This window comes from Chenopodium album, chromosome 11 (genome assembly GCF_948465745.1).
Source record: "Chenopodium album chromosome 11, dcCheAlbu1.1, whole genome shotgun sequence".
NCBI classification, from domain to species: Eukaryota; Viridiplantae; Streptophyta; class Magnoliopsida; order Caryophyllales; family Amaranthaceae; genus Chenopodium; species Chenopodium album.
In genome coordinates, this window is record NC_137844.1 from 20,470,802 (window position 1) to 20,486,806 (window position 16,005).

The following is a 16,005-nucleotide window of genomic DNA, read 5'->3' on the forward strand; positions in this document are numbered from 1 at the left end:
TACACTCCATCAAGGGTCCAATAGCCCTCTATTGTGACAACAATGGAGCTATTGCTCAAGCTAGAGAGCCAAGGGAACATCAAAAGGTCAAACATGTCAAGCGACGATTTCACATGATAAGGGAATGGAAATCAGAGGGTGAAATTAGAATTTGCAAAGTTGGAATGGACGACAATGTAGCCGATCCACTTACTAAACCTCTACCTCAAGTGAAGCACAATAAGCACGTTGAAGCAACGGGAATCAGGCACGTTGAAGATTGGCTTTGATTTCCCTGTTTAGTGTTTTAATTAATTTTTGAACATTTTAGTATAAGACACTAAGATGAATCATTCAGGTTTTGGAGTAATTTAATTTCATGCAATTTTATCACTCCGTTTCTATTTAATTATGGTTTAGAATTAAATATTGAGTCCATTCGATTATGAGAATATTCAAAATAGGGTATCAAGACCAGTTTTGGATAAAGAAACACCTATTAAGTGAACATTGAATATTACAATCGAAAATTATCCCTAATTGAGGTCATTTAAATGATGGACGATTAATGACCACTTGAGATTAGTGTGTATTTTGATTTATAGCACCGTTTATTGTGATACAAGGACATAATTGTCATAAATCATTTGCACAGGTATTAATTTAGAACCATACTTGATCGACCTATGAGAATACTTTAAGAGATTTAAAAATCGTCATAAGTATACTTATCATTATGACTATCGGAACCTCTTTCCTCGACCTTGAGTATTGTGAGTTCTCTTATTTGAGTACTAGTCCGTTTTGATGTTAGTTAAACGTCTGCCGTACATGGAGATTATAACGGAAACACTCGGGCGGCTAGGTCCTCTTAGTAAGAGAAGCTGACAGTACAAGATTGGGAATGTCCCCCTATCATCGATAGGGAGCATGTCTTTGTTGTTTACAAGGCCTCTCGAAGAGCGAGACTGTGAAAATGCATGGCCGTGCTCTGATGGATTTTAGAAATCATCTGTTTATTGACAGTCAAACTCGGATTTCGAGAAACACTTCTGGACGTAATAGGGATGACGAATAATCTTATCTTATAGTTCATGAAGAGACATTAAGTGACATAGGAAATAGGCTATACATAAAAACCGCATTTGTCCGGCAGGATAAGTGGGAGATTGATAGGAATGGTGTCCTTCGAACAAGTGTATTATTCCTATAGAGGGTTCGAAATTATTAGAAAGCTAATTATTAAGTGAGGTCAAGCGATCGGAATGCCTAGTTGGAGGCCGCTTCCGATCAGTAATATTAATCCATAATTAATATTACAGCTTAATCTTGACTGAACCCTTCGGGTCACACCCAAGCAACTAATGATCCGACACGACGAATTAATTCGGAAGGAATTAATGAGTTACTCGAGTATTAAATATTTAGACGTCGGAAATTGAGCTAGGAGTCACTAGTAGAAAATACTAAATGGCAAGCGGTTCAAACCCTCTAATGGCAAGCGGTTTTGAACCACATGCTGTTAGGGGGCTTGCCATTAGCTGTTTAAATGGCAAGCGGTTCTGAACCGCTTGCCATTTGTAGTGAATGGGCAGCGGTTTTGGCGCCAAACCGCTGCCCATTATGGCTATAAATAATAATATTTTTTTTTTGTTTTTTTTTTTTTGTTTTTTTTGTTTTTTCACTTAAATTGAAATATAAATACTTAACATACATAATAAGATAAAAAAAAAATAACAATTGTTAAGTGAAAAAAATAACATAAATATTTTCATTAATTAATTGTTATAATATTACATTTTCATTAAAAAAAATTAATAATAATTAAAAAAAATCTGAAACTGCATCAAAAGCTCAAAAATCTAACAGCAAAAATTATACATCTCAATGTAATTAATAATTACAATTATATTTGATTAAAAAAAAACTAGATCTAAATTACAATAATACATCTCAATAAAATTAAAAATGTTGTTGTTGTTGTCGTTGCTTGTTGGTGTTGGTGTTGGCGTTGGTGGTGCTCCGAAAACCAAAACCTCATGAAATCTGAACCCAAACCACGAAATCAAACTCAAAAAATCTGCCACAAAACCCCAAAATCTTAACCCACAAAATCAAACTCCAAAAAAACTGCATCAAAACCCCAAAAATCGAGACCCACAAAATCGAAATCCATCAAAACCCCAAAAATTGAAACCCACAAAATCGAAATACAACAAAACCCAAAAAATTAAAACCCATCAAAACCCCAAATATCTGAACCCAAAAATCAAAACCTACAAAATGGAAACCCAAAAAATTTAATTACTCGATGAATCGGTGTTGCACGGTGGTTTGCTGTAGTTGGAGTTTCTCGGTGAGTCGGTTTTGGTGGGGGTTGCTCGGTGAGTCAGTTTTGGTCGGTTTTGGCGGGGGTTGCTGTTGGTGAGAAGAAGGAGAGGAGGAGAGAGAAAATAGAGGTGATGCGTGAAAAGGAGAGGAGGAGAGAGAAAGGAGAAAATGAGAAGAGAGAGAAAAGGAATGCGTGAAATGTGAAGGGAGAAGGAGAGTGGGGTGGAGGCGAGAGAAAGTAAATGAGAAGGAGTGAAGGCCGTAAAAATTTTAGGGTTTTTTAAAATGGCAAGCGGTTTGGGGTTGAACCGCTTGTCATTATAACTAATGGCAAGCGGTTCAACCCCAAACCGCTTGCCAATCCATATCAGAGGTTTTTTTTAAAAAAAATTGGGTTTTTAGAAGCGGATTTTAAAAACCGCTTGCCATTTGGGGCTTCCCATTTAGTTTTTTCTACTAGTGAGTGTCGAAACCGAGCGTCGCAAGTCGAGTCGAATTAATAAAAGACGAGACGGTAAAATTAATAATTAATCAACAATTTACCAAAATACCCCTAGCATTGAAATGCCCCGAGCAAACCGAATGCTAGGGGCAAGAGGTGCTTGCATGCGCACCGAACCAAGCCAAGAGTGCTAGGTGCGCATGGCTAGGCAGCTGGTGCTACTAGCTGTGGCTAGCTAGGCTAGCAGCACCAGCCGCACACAAGTGCACAGCAGCTGATTGTGTCTCCCCAAAAAACCAAACCCGATGATGAATATCTTTCACGTCATTGATTATCGAACAAGGTGAAAAGTGAAAAGTCTTGTGATGCGGTTGTTTTAATTAAAATACTTCTTTCTATGTTCGAAAATATTTCTATTTATGAAAATGTCCATTCCGGTTTAGTTTGGTCCATGATAAGGGTCCAATACTAGTGTAGTTGGATTGGGCTCGAAAAGAGCTTTCCAACGATATATTATAAGCCCAATTCCGATGAATAATGAGGAAGTTATGGCCAAAATACTAAATTGGGCTTGAAATGAGTTTTATATACGGCCCAATGATCAAGTGGAGGGTCCATTAATTATTATTCCTAAAATCATTAGGATTAAATTTAATCCTCTAGAATAGTCTAGAAGGTTCTTTTAAATTCTAGTAGAATTAGGATTAATAATTATATTTTTTTTAGAAAATAAAAAATTTTATTTGGAATAAAACAAGTGTTTTAAAAGATTAAATCTGGTTTTAATTATGATAAATATGGAGTCTAATTACTTAATTATATTAGGAAAAGGACTCCGTACAGCGTTTTTATCTTTTCAGCACCATCGCCAAACGATAGCTCCATCGCGCCGCGATGGACACTATCGTGCCGCGATGGAAGTAGTTTTACTCCGAATCGAATTCGATCTTTTCTGATCATTTCGGGACTATTTTCTCTATAAATAGGGTCAATATTCCCCGTTTTTCAATCATCAACAATCACCAACAAATCTCATCTCTTCTCTCTCTAAAGCAATAGCTTATTATTTCTTTCTCATGCTTTCTAGCCTAGCCTTTTCACAAACACAATAACGCATTCACAAGTTCTAGACACACCTAGCCAAGCTTGAAGTTGCCTTCGTCCTAGACGTGAAAGGTTGATAATTTCTGAGGGTTTGGTCCCAAATCCCTATTTCAATTATTTAAAATAATTGTTTGATTTAATATTTTTGTTGAAGTTACTAACGTGTGTATTCTTTTGATAGAAAGAGATATGAGGCAACAAAGTAAGTTGTTTCATTGCTATATCTTTTATAGAAAGCATGCTTAAATTATATTAATTCCTAGTATCATGTTACGATGTTATTTATTGCTTTATAGTATCATGTTTAGGTTGCTTCCTATTTCTTCTATCATGTTAGTATCATGTTAGGGCTAAAGCTTTGATCTTTAATGTTTAGTGACATGCTAGGATTTGTTATTAATCATGTTAGTATCATGATTAGGATCTTGCTATTATTATGCTTTGATGAGTTTGAGATTATTATTATGATGTTTGTTGTATCTATATTATATGTTGCTTGATAAATATTGTTATTGCTTGATCACGCCCTCTCTTGTAGGATTAAAGGGAATTTGTACTTGTAATCACGATTAATAAGAAAATTAATAATTTTATTTAGGCTAATGTGATTTTAATTCAAGTGATCGCCAATAATATATTTGTTTGTGCATTAATATTCAACTAACATAGATTAAACATGTTTAGGATTAATATATTGATTGTATGTTAGTCAGAAAGTGCACATGAATATGAGAAGAATAAAGTAGAGGCCAATATTTAGGGTAGGTTCAATCTCTTTTAGGTTGGATTTGTACCTTTATCCCCGAATATCCAGTCATGGTTTAGGACCACTACAGAGTTAGCGATCTCATGGATCGCGAAGGGGTGTAACCTTCACCCTGTGAATGGTTTACAAGTTCCTAAAACTTGTTGGCGACTCTTTTGCTCTAGCTTCCTTCCCTTTGGACGCCACCATGCTTAAGTGTATGATCACAATGGGGCTTAAGTGTAGGATGCTTGAAATATTCCCTACAATTTTTGGCGACTCCACTAGGGAGGATTTCTATTTTAATTCCTAAAATTTATTTTGGCAATAATTTAGAACGAGTGGATGAGACTCGAAATGTTCTAAGTATTCATGTGCGTAGTTTTGATTGAAATTATTGGCATAAACATAAAAAGCCTCCGCATTGGATAGACCATCCGTAATGCGTAAAAAACATAGGCTTTTTACACGTAGGAAATTTCGGAAATATCTTTCACAACTAGAATCCAAAAAACACTGCGAAAACTGAAAAATTCTAAGAACAAAAGAGAGCTGCTGAGGCATGTAGGAACTGGCGCTGAGAAAACAATGCCCATCGCAGTGTGATGGCTTTGTCGCGACACGATAGAAATATCGCGGCGCAACAGGGCTATTGTCTTGCGATGGTCCCTGTTGTCTCGCGCTACGTTCTTCCAATATCGAGCCAGAAATCTGCGTTCTTGCTTTGACCGGTTCTAGTACTGTTTGCTCGGTTTTACTTCCTGATTGAGTTTTTCTCACTTTTCTGAACCCATATGTGTTCTAAATATGGCCATAACCCTCTGGGAATTCACGCTCCATCTACCCAATCGAGCGCTCATTGCAACGAAGGGTACATCCGAGTTTGTGAATTCACCAAACCATGGAAACAAGTTTCACTTTTGGGGTCCCATCCATTCGCGCCAACCCTTCCAAAGGTAAGGCTTCCGTGCGATGCATTCAGACTCATAACCATGGACCCTCTTTGACTAACCCTTATCCTTAAACTTTAGAGAACTAGAGCCATGGTTAGGTTGCAAACTCATTTTATCATGTATTGCTTACTTGACTACTTGTGCATCCTTTGTTTGTGCATATTTACACTAACCGTTTGTTTGACTTGTGCATAAGTCTAAATAAACTAATTAATGACTAAAGGACTTTGCTTAATTAATTAATAAACTAATTAATATGAATAATTAAAGTCTAATAAATTGACTAAACTACCTTAGTACGACTATAGGCTTGTCCTTTTAAAGTAGAACGTTGGAAACAAGATCAGACCAACGCTTCAGTAATGACGTGAAGGTTTGACCTATGGCGCGTGTAGACACCTTAAACATGTCTCCCCAAAACCAAACCTGATGATGAACAATCTTTCACCGCCATTATTGGTCGGGTTTAGTATTTAATCCCGAGAGTGCTTAAAAAATCGTATTTGATTGAAAATCAGTTTTAATAATCCATGGATCAGACTTGATGTTTAGTCAAAGCCTAATTTTGGCCCAAACCTTTTTATTTTATTTTCCTTTATTTTATCATTTTGGCCCAAACCTTTTATTTAATTTATTATTTTAGCCCAATTAATAAATAATAAATCAGAATTGGCCCAAAATTATCAATCGGCACTTAAAAAAGGCTGAACGAAATTAGGGCAAAAATGAATTTAAATGGAAAATGGACGCACAGTTTCTCGCGTCACGACAAAAAGCACTGCGTCACGGGGCTCAATGTCGCGCCACGGTTTACATTCCCGTGATACGGTGCCAGTGCTGTGACACGGGGCATCTCTGTGTGCTTTCCGCGTAAACCCTTCACGCGTTTTATCTCCCGTAACCTAATTATTTCCCGCGTCACTCTGTTTTCCACCGTGTCACGGGAGTCTGTCCCATCTGACGGTGTCCAACACCGTGTCACGGTGTCTTCTGCCGTGTCGCGGTGTTATTCTTTAGGGTTTTATTTATCTTTTTAGGGTTCCGTATGTTCCCTCTACTCATTTTCCCTATAAATATTCCTCATTTCTGATGTACGGGGCGTCAATTAATTCTCTTTTTTCTCTCTTCTATGCTCTAGCCTAAACACTAGCCAACCCCTTTTCTTTCAAAATTCCCTCTTCAAGCACTCCAAGGAGTCCATACTTTACTCGAGATTCTGTCCTTAAACCAAGGCGTGAAAGGTAGAACTGTTTGAGGGTTTGGCCCCAAATCAACTCTATTTAATTTAATTTAATTTAATTATTGTTTGATTAATTTTCCTTGAAGTTACTAACTCGTTTATTATTTTATAGTTGCAAGAAAACAGAATCAAAGTAAGAATTATGTTCCTTTTATTATTTTTCTAACGATTTTATATTGTTAGATTATTAAAAATTGCTTCCAATATTAATGCTTATTATTTATTTATTGATCACCATATTGCATGTTTAAAGGGAATATGTAATTGAAAATCACGCCTAATAAGATAATTTGGACAACCGGTTTAGGTTCCTTTTTAATCTTATTGTTTAATCAAGTGATCACTAATATTTTAGAATTATATGTTGCATTAATATTAAACCAATTTAGCTTAATATTAGTTTGGAGCAAATTGAATCTTTGTTTGTATGCCTTTGAGATCGCAGGAATGTTTTTCACTATAAGAATCGAGTAGAGGCCAATACAGGCGAACATGACTCCATGACTCACTTCGTACCATCATCCCCGATCCTCCTTTCGTGGTTCCGAACCATATGGAGTTAGTAATCTCATGGATTATGAATGGGGTGCAACCTTCACGGGTCAATCGTTGTTGCCTTTTATGATCCGTGAACGGTTTACAAGTTCCTTAAAAACCTTGTTGGCGGCTCCCTACTTTATTTGTCCCTAATCGTATTATGTCAATTCCCAATTCCTATGAGTGCCAAGCATATTCACAACATGCTTTAACGTAGGCGTACTTCGAACAACGCCTACAGCGCGACACGCAAGTGTCCACCGCGGCGCGATAGCAATATCGCATTGCGATGATGCTGGCGCATCGCGCAGTCCCATTGCTTGCGCTTTGGTCCAGTTTTCTTCTTAAGTCTTCACGCTGAGTCTAATTAACCAATTTATTAACGGTAGAAGCTGTATTTAGTCCTTGTTTGATTCTAAGCACCTTAGGTCTTACACAAGTGTCAAAGCATGCCACCTTCACTCACTTTCTTAAGAACACACTTTGTATATGTGTTTCACCTTGACCATGTCTAGAGAGTCTTGTGAGCGCGTGTTTTCCGTCATCTTTTTAGGGGGGTAAGTCGGATATTAATCCTCCAAACATAACCATGTTGTTTAAATCCCATACTTAATTCCCAAAAATATACACCCTATTTTTGCCTTTTGCCTTTAAAACTAGTAAAGTCTAAGTCAGTTTGAGTCAAGTCATTAAGTCAAATATGGTTTTAATTTACAGCTCTTGGTCAAGTCAATGACCCTGCGAAACAACAACAGATAGAGAGAATGGAAGAAATCTTGAGTAAGCTCTCCAATGACTATAAGTTCTAGGGGATTAGCTCACAAGGGGTGTCGGTGGACAAGGAATTTCTTCCACAGAAATTCAATGCCAATGACATTCCAAGATTCAAGCCAACTAACAACCCCTACTTCCACTTAAGAGCTTTTGAAACAATAATGAACATTAAAGGGATTGATAGGAAGGCTTTCCATTCATTGTTTTCGCTATCTTTAGAAACCGTTTGTCAACAATGGTTCTTTTCCTTTGATAAAGAGACGATCTCTTCTTGGGATTCAATAACAAACGCTTTCATAGATAGATACAAATGCAACATTCAAGTTGAAACTGACCATAGGGAACTTGAGATGTTGAAACAAAAAGAGAATGAAGGATTCACTTCCTTCTTTAACAAGTGGAGGGAAACTTCTGCCAAAATGGTTGAAGTTCCTACTGAAAAGGAATCTGTAAGGATGTTCATCAAGAACCTCCAAGAAAAGTACTCTAAGCATCTCAAATACCAAAGCAATTTGAGTACTTTCAAGGTCGTCTATGACATAGGAATCAACATTGAAGACGACCTTGCAAAACAAAAAGCTGCTAAAAATTCCAATAGTGGCTAAAGGAAAGAAGAACGACAATCCTTTGTCTTCCAAAACTACCCACTCAAACAACGTTAGAACCTTTAATCTAAATGAGGTCCTAGCTATGAACAATCAAGGACAAAAGAAGCCATTTAGGAGAAACTTCACACCTATTGGCATGAGTTACGACACAACATTTTATCGTCTTCATGCAAAAGGTCTCATAACTCCTATTAGACTATTTGGAGATCCACCAGTCAAAAGGAGGACGGCTAATTGGAATCCCAATGCACATTGCAAATACCATCATGGTAAGGGTCATCCTACTGAAAACTATTGGAAGTTAAAAGAAGCAATTCAGGATCTAATTGATAGCAATAAACTTCTATTGCCTCCTGCAAGCAAGAAGCCAAGTATCAATAATGCTCCACTTTCGGATTCCTTGGCCATTTCTGATGAGGAAAACCATGTTGATCCATCATACCTCATCAAACAAATTGAAGAAACTCATGCTATCGAAGAAGAGGAGGAAACCTTTTTCGATGCCATGAGAGATTTCCCCATAGAAGAACAACCTGCCACTAAAGAGGAGGTATGGCTTCTTATAAATACAATGAGGGAAGCAATACACCTATATCGCGAGGCCCTCGATCATGAGAAATTGGTACAAAGTAAGCGTGCCCGTGAAAAAATGAGGCTTGTAAAGACTACTGAGAGAAAACCTTTCTCTCTCAAAGTAATTGAGACACCGAAAAGGGGTAACAAGGTATAGACGCCTATTAGGACTTCTAATGCCAACATGTTTCAAATGCTCTTCGAGGGTGGGAAGATCAAACCTCTCGAGCCAAGACCATTTGAATCATTAAAAAGGACCGATAGATTCTACTGCCCATACCATCAATCAGGAGGACATACCATAGAGCACTGTTTTAAATTCAAGGACCTAGTCTAGGTATTAATTGACAGTAAAAAGTTGGTTCAAATGCAACCAGAAAAAGATGCTAGAGTCAATGGAGTGTGGGACAATGATGATGAAGATGTTTACCTCAAAGATATAGAAGACACTCCACTTTCCTCAATTTATCCGGGTGATAACATTTGGGATGAAGAAGATTCCCCTATCGATGTCCTCACAAGATCAGGGAGAATGCAACCTCCCATTATGACGCAACCTATTCCTACCACTCAACAAGTTCCCATACCAATCATAGAAGACAATGATGTGGTCAAACAACTTAATAAGACTAAGGTCGAGATGAACGTATGGAAACTACTAGCCACATCCCATGAGCATAGAGTCGCAGCAATGGCTGTCTTGCCTAAGGTAAGAATAGACTCAGAAACCACTCCTGAGGGGTTCGCTAACTTCCTCACGAGTGATCTTCCTAGCCCCATCAATCTAATCACCTTTTCTGACAAGGACTTACCTCCAGAAGGTGATAAGCACAATAAAGCCTTAAACCTCACAGTAATCTGCAAGAGAATGAATGTCCTAATGACTCTTGTAGATAATGGGTCAGCAATCAATGTTTTCCCACTTCGAACTGCGAGGATACTATGAATAAGAGATGAAGACTTATCTCCATCTACGCAGGGCATAAGAGCTTATGATAACACTCGCCGCCAAGCTCTTGGAACCATAACGATGAATGTTACGGAAGGAGTTATTAAACATGCTACCACCTTCCAAGTGGTAGACATTAAAGCCTCTTTCAACTTATTATTGGGACGCCCTTGGCTTCATGACCTTAAGGCCGTCCCTTCGTCCTTTCATCAACAACTGAAGGCCATAGTTGGTGGAATTCCTATCACAATCGATGCTTTCCCAATGAGAATTAAGGCAATTGATAAACCTATCATAAACGTGGAGCATGATGAAAATGACGAAGATTTATGGGGCTTTAATGCAAAAGAGGTCTCCTTAATCAAAGAAGATGAAAGGAACCCCTCTTTAGTACGACCTTCATTCCAATCTTACAGTGAATGCTATCCTTAGAAGACAAGGGCACTTTCCTGGAATGACTCTAGGAAAGAAGAAAGAGATAGCAAAACGAATGGGATTACCTTGCCTCCCTAAGTTAGACACCTTTGGACTTGGTTTTGAACCAACTCTAGAAGATCTCAAGCGAGCCCGGGAAAAGACCAATGCACGAAGGAATGCTCGTACCCAAAAGAAAGCAATCCCAATGGACCAATATCCTCTCACTCTAAACGGTCAATTCATAAAAGAGGGTGAGGATTATCCATGTTACGAATTTCCTATGCCCTTTGTCAAAGATGGGGTAAGACAACCAGGATTCGAAATCTTTTTGGATTGCAATTTCCTAGATGAGATCCCAACTCCTATTCACAAAGAGAAAGCACCCCCATGCTTTGACTTTAATGTCATGGGTCTACTCTTTAGTTACGAGAAAAATGAGCCTAAGCGTAGCGACGATGATTCTGCGCTTATCCAAATGGTCTTGCAAAGCGAAAACTTTGAACCCACGAAGCTCATTACTCCGGCAGAAGGATTAGTTCGAGGATGGCCAAGTGTAAGAAAGATCACTATAACAACAGGACAAGGACCAATGTTCGACGAGTCTGAATCGCCGGAGTCAGAGTCTGAGTCCGAGTTTGAATTTCAGTCTTCTGTAGTCGAGTCCTCTAAACCCTCTATAGTAGAATCTCCTTCTATCCTTTCTACTTCAAAATCTATTAGGATAGCTAGTAGTTAAGTCCCAACGGACATTTATTAATTTGATGTAATGGTTTCTGAATACAATAACATGTCCTCATTTGCTTACTCCTCGTGTCATTCCCTTACTCAAGATGATGAGCATTTCTTAACTAACAATGAAAATGACAAAGAAATAATTAGGGCAATGGAAACACTTGAAAACAAAACACCGGTAATTGAAGACACCCAAATGGTTGATATCTCAAAAGATCTAACCATTAAAAGAGAAGTTAAAATTGGTCTACTCTTAGTAAAGAAGAAAGAACCGATTTAATTGATCTACTAAACGAATTCATTAATGTATTTGCTTGGTCATGCGAAGATATGCCAAGAATAAATAGAGAAATAGCTCAATACACAATACCACTAATTCCAGGAATGAATCCTGTAAAACAAAAGTTGCGTCGAATGAAACCCGACGTAGCTCTTAAAATAAAAGAAGAAGTTCCAAAACAAATAACTGCAGGTTTCATCAGGGTATCTAAATACCCCGAAAGGGTCGCAAATGTGGTACCAGGTCCTAAGAAGGATGGAAGGGTAAGAATATGTGTCGACTAGAGAGATTTAAATAAGGTAAGTCCAAAGGACGACTTCCCTTTACCACACATCGACATTTTAGTAGATAACGCAGCAAATCACGCACTTCTCTCGTTTATGGATGGGTACGCAGGGTACAACCAGATTCTCATGGGTGAAGAAGACATGGAAAAAACTACATTCATAACACCTTGGGGCACTAACTGTTACACGGTAATCCCATTCGGGTTGAAAAACGCGGGTGCCACTTACCAAAAAGCAGCGACTGCCTTACTCCATGATATGATGCATAAAGAGGTTGAAGTCTATGTGGATGATATGATTGTGAAATCGAAATACCGTCCAGGACACTGAGTAGCCTTAAGAAAATTCTTCGAAAGACTAAGGAAATACAACATGAGGCTAAACCCAGCCAAGTGCACTTTTGGTGTCACCTCAGGAAAACTCTTAGGCTATGTCATTAGCTCCATAGGAATAGAGATCGACCCAACTAAGATCAAAGCAATCATGTCAATGCTGTCGCCTAAGACCGAGAAACTGATTCGAGGATTTATTGGCCGGTTGCAATACATAAGTAGGTTCATATCTAAGCTAACCACAATATGTGAACCAATATTCAAAAAGCTTAAAAAGAATGTGCCAGTGATATGGGACGATGAGTGTAAAAAAGCCTTTGATAAGATCAAATCCTATCTCGCTAATCCTTCTATATTAGCACCATCGCTTCCAGGAATCCCTCTTCGATTATACCTAACAGTCACTAAAGAGACAATGGGAGCTATGCTTGCACAAGAAGTAGATGGAAAAGAAAACACCATCTACTAATTAAATAAAAAAATGCTCAAGTATGAAGTACGCTACACACCACTTGAGAAATTGTGCCTCGCACTAGTGTGGGCCACAACCAAGCTAAGACATTACATGCTCGTTCATACAGTCTATGTAGTATCTCGAATGGACCCACTTAAGTATCTATTCGAGAAATCTACACTTAACGGGCGAATATCAAGATGGATAGTCAACTTAGCCCAATTTGATGTAAGGTTCATGCCTCAAAAAGCTATTAAAGGATTAGTGGTCTCAAACTTCTTAGCAGATTTCCCAGTAGAAGATTCGACACCGATGCATGAGAATGATTTTCCAGACGAGGATTTGATGGTTACGGAAGATGATACTTGGACATTATACTTCAACGGAGCCTCAAACCAAAAAGGATGTGGCGTAGGAGTATTATTAGTATCACCTAAAGAATAACACGTCCCAATCTCCATAAATTTATATTTCGACGTTACCAACAATGTTGCGGAATATGAAGCATGTGTGGTAGGCCTTGAAACAGCTTTGGCATTAGGAGTAAAGAAACTTTGAATATTCGGAGATTCTTCCTTAAACATCAATCAGATTTCCAAAAGATGGAAAGTAAGGAGTGAAAGCTTGGCTCCTTACCAAACATGCCTAGAAACTCTTACCGATCAACTCAAAAAGATAGAATACACATATCTACCAAGAGAAGAAAATCAATTTGCTGATGCCTTGACAAGACTAGCCTCAATGGTTAGAATTCCTAAGGAAATTGAGCAAATGTCTCTAACAATAGAAAAACGGCATAAACCGGCTTACATCCAAACCATAGAAGATGATGAGACAATTCAAGAAGAAGAAGAGAAGGAAGAACCTTGGTACACTGACATCCTCAACTATGTCACCAAAGGAGAATATCCACTTCACGCTGATAAAAGAGCAAAATGAGCACTAAGACTTTTGGCTTCCCAATATGTACTCATAAATGACAAGCTACATAAAAGGGTACCTAAAGGTAGAGTTCTCCTATGTGTAGGCAAAAAGGAAGCTGAAAGAGCAATGAGAATAATTCACGAAGGAGTATGTGGAACTTATATGAATAGAAAAATGCTGGCTCAAAAAGTAATACGCCAAGAATATTATTGGACTACCATGAATAGGGATTGCCATCAATATGTAAAAAGGTGCCCTAAATGCCAGATATACACTACCTTGAAACATGTTCCTCCCTCTCTCCTTTACACCTATACATCACCATGACCATTCTCGACATGGGGAATAGACATTATTGGAAAAATCACATCTCCTGGGACAGGAGGTCATGAATACATTCTCGTAGCAATTGATTACTTCACAAAATGGGTTGAAGCAGCATCATATGCAAAACTTACCGCAAAACATGTGACACTCTTTATTGAAAGGAACATCATATGTCGTTATGGAGTCCCACATGAAATGATAAGTGACAATGGAACTCACTTTCAAGCGGAATGTGAAGAATTGCTTCAAAAATATGGAATTCAACATCATCACTCTTCCCCCTACAAACCTCAAGCAAATAGTGCAGTAGAGGTAGCTAATAAGAATTTAAAGACTATCATCGAAAAAATGAAAGAAAACTACAAGGATTGGCCTGACAAACTCCATTTCGCTCTTTGGGGTTATCACACGTCAATTTGTTCATCGACTGAAAATACGTCATTTTCCTTAGTCTATGGAATGGATGTCGTACAACCAGTGGAATTAGAAATACCTTCCCTACGCATCGCGTTGGAAAGTAAACTCGATGAGGTCGAATGGACTAGAGCAAGATATGAAGAGCTAATTCTACTCGATGAAAAATGAATAGAAGCTCTACAACATACTCAATGCTACCAAACTCGCATGGCTAGACACTTTAATAAGAAGGTCAAGACAAGAAACATCAAAGTCGGAGACTTAGTGTTAAAAGCATTAAGGAAAAATGTTCTAGACCCAAGAGGAAAATTTAGGCTTAATTGGTCCGGACCATATATCGTCAAAACTATCCTGTCAGGAGGTGCCGCAAAACTAACTAACATGGACGGTAACGATTTCTTAAATATGATAAACCTTGACCAACTTAAGAAATTATACCCATGATAACTTGAGTAACATACTTAAAAGAGCTACGTTTGGCCTGATTCCTAAAGGAAAGGATACATAGGCAACCCTTTACAGGGTGCGGCCACTTTAATTTTTACAAATCTCGCACTTCTGCATCAACACGTCAACACAGAGCGAACGTCGCACAGAATTCAAGTCTAGCGCGCCACAACAAGATCTGTAGCACAACGACACGAACATCGCGCTACGATAAGTTTGTCGCGCCGCAATGAATTCAAATTTTCAGTGCCAAATTTTTTTCATCGATCTGGGCAATTTCGGTGTATTTCGAGAATTTTCGACTTCCGTACTCGAAAATTTTTTTCGAAATTAATTCAAGTTGTCTTCATTGCTTTAACAAAAAATTCAATGTAAAAAGTTGATTTATTTTTAAAATGCTTTAATAAAAGTAAAATTACACTATTGATGGAATTAAAATAAAGCTTAAAAATAAAATTGACTTGAAAATATAAATTGAAAGTGAAAACAATGCTCTAATTTGTCTTCTCTTTTCTAGCCCTTTTCAAATTCTTGTCTGCCTCTTCTTCATCGTCCATCTCTTTCACCAATAAGGATCCCTTAGAAGATCTGCACACAATTTTTGTAGAAATAGTTTCTCCTTAAGCCATTACACCATGCTTCTTTTCAACCCATACTTTCTTTTCTGTACAGCCAGCTTTTCTTTTCTCTTTGTCTTTTGCAACACTCTTTTTCTTAGGCATAATAGAAGTCTTGAATTCAACTCTTGCTCCTAGGCGATCTTTAGGAGGAATTTTCTTATCTCCTAGGAGATCTTTAACATTAGTCTTGTACACGTTTCGGACTTTGTTCTTGTCTTTTTGAGATCTACCAGGTAGCCACTACTTCACATCTCTAGACAAAGAAGGAGGAACCTTTTAGGTAACAACTTCCCATAAAGGTCTAGCACACCAATAGTCATCAAATCTTTTTACATCTTGTGAAATGGGAAATTCATAAGGGCGACGAAGATCCCCGGAAGGAACGGTTTGAGCAAGGCCATATTATCTTTTTACTCTAGAAGGGTAGTAAAAGGTTAACTTGGACAAACTTGGAAGACGGCAAAAAAGTTGATTATTGACACCAACCATCTTCTCAATTTTCTACCAAGGAACAACCCATTTAATGGCAAAGT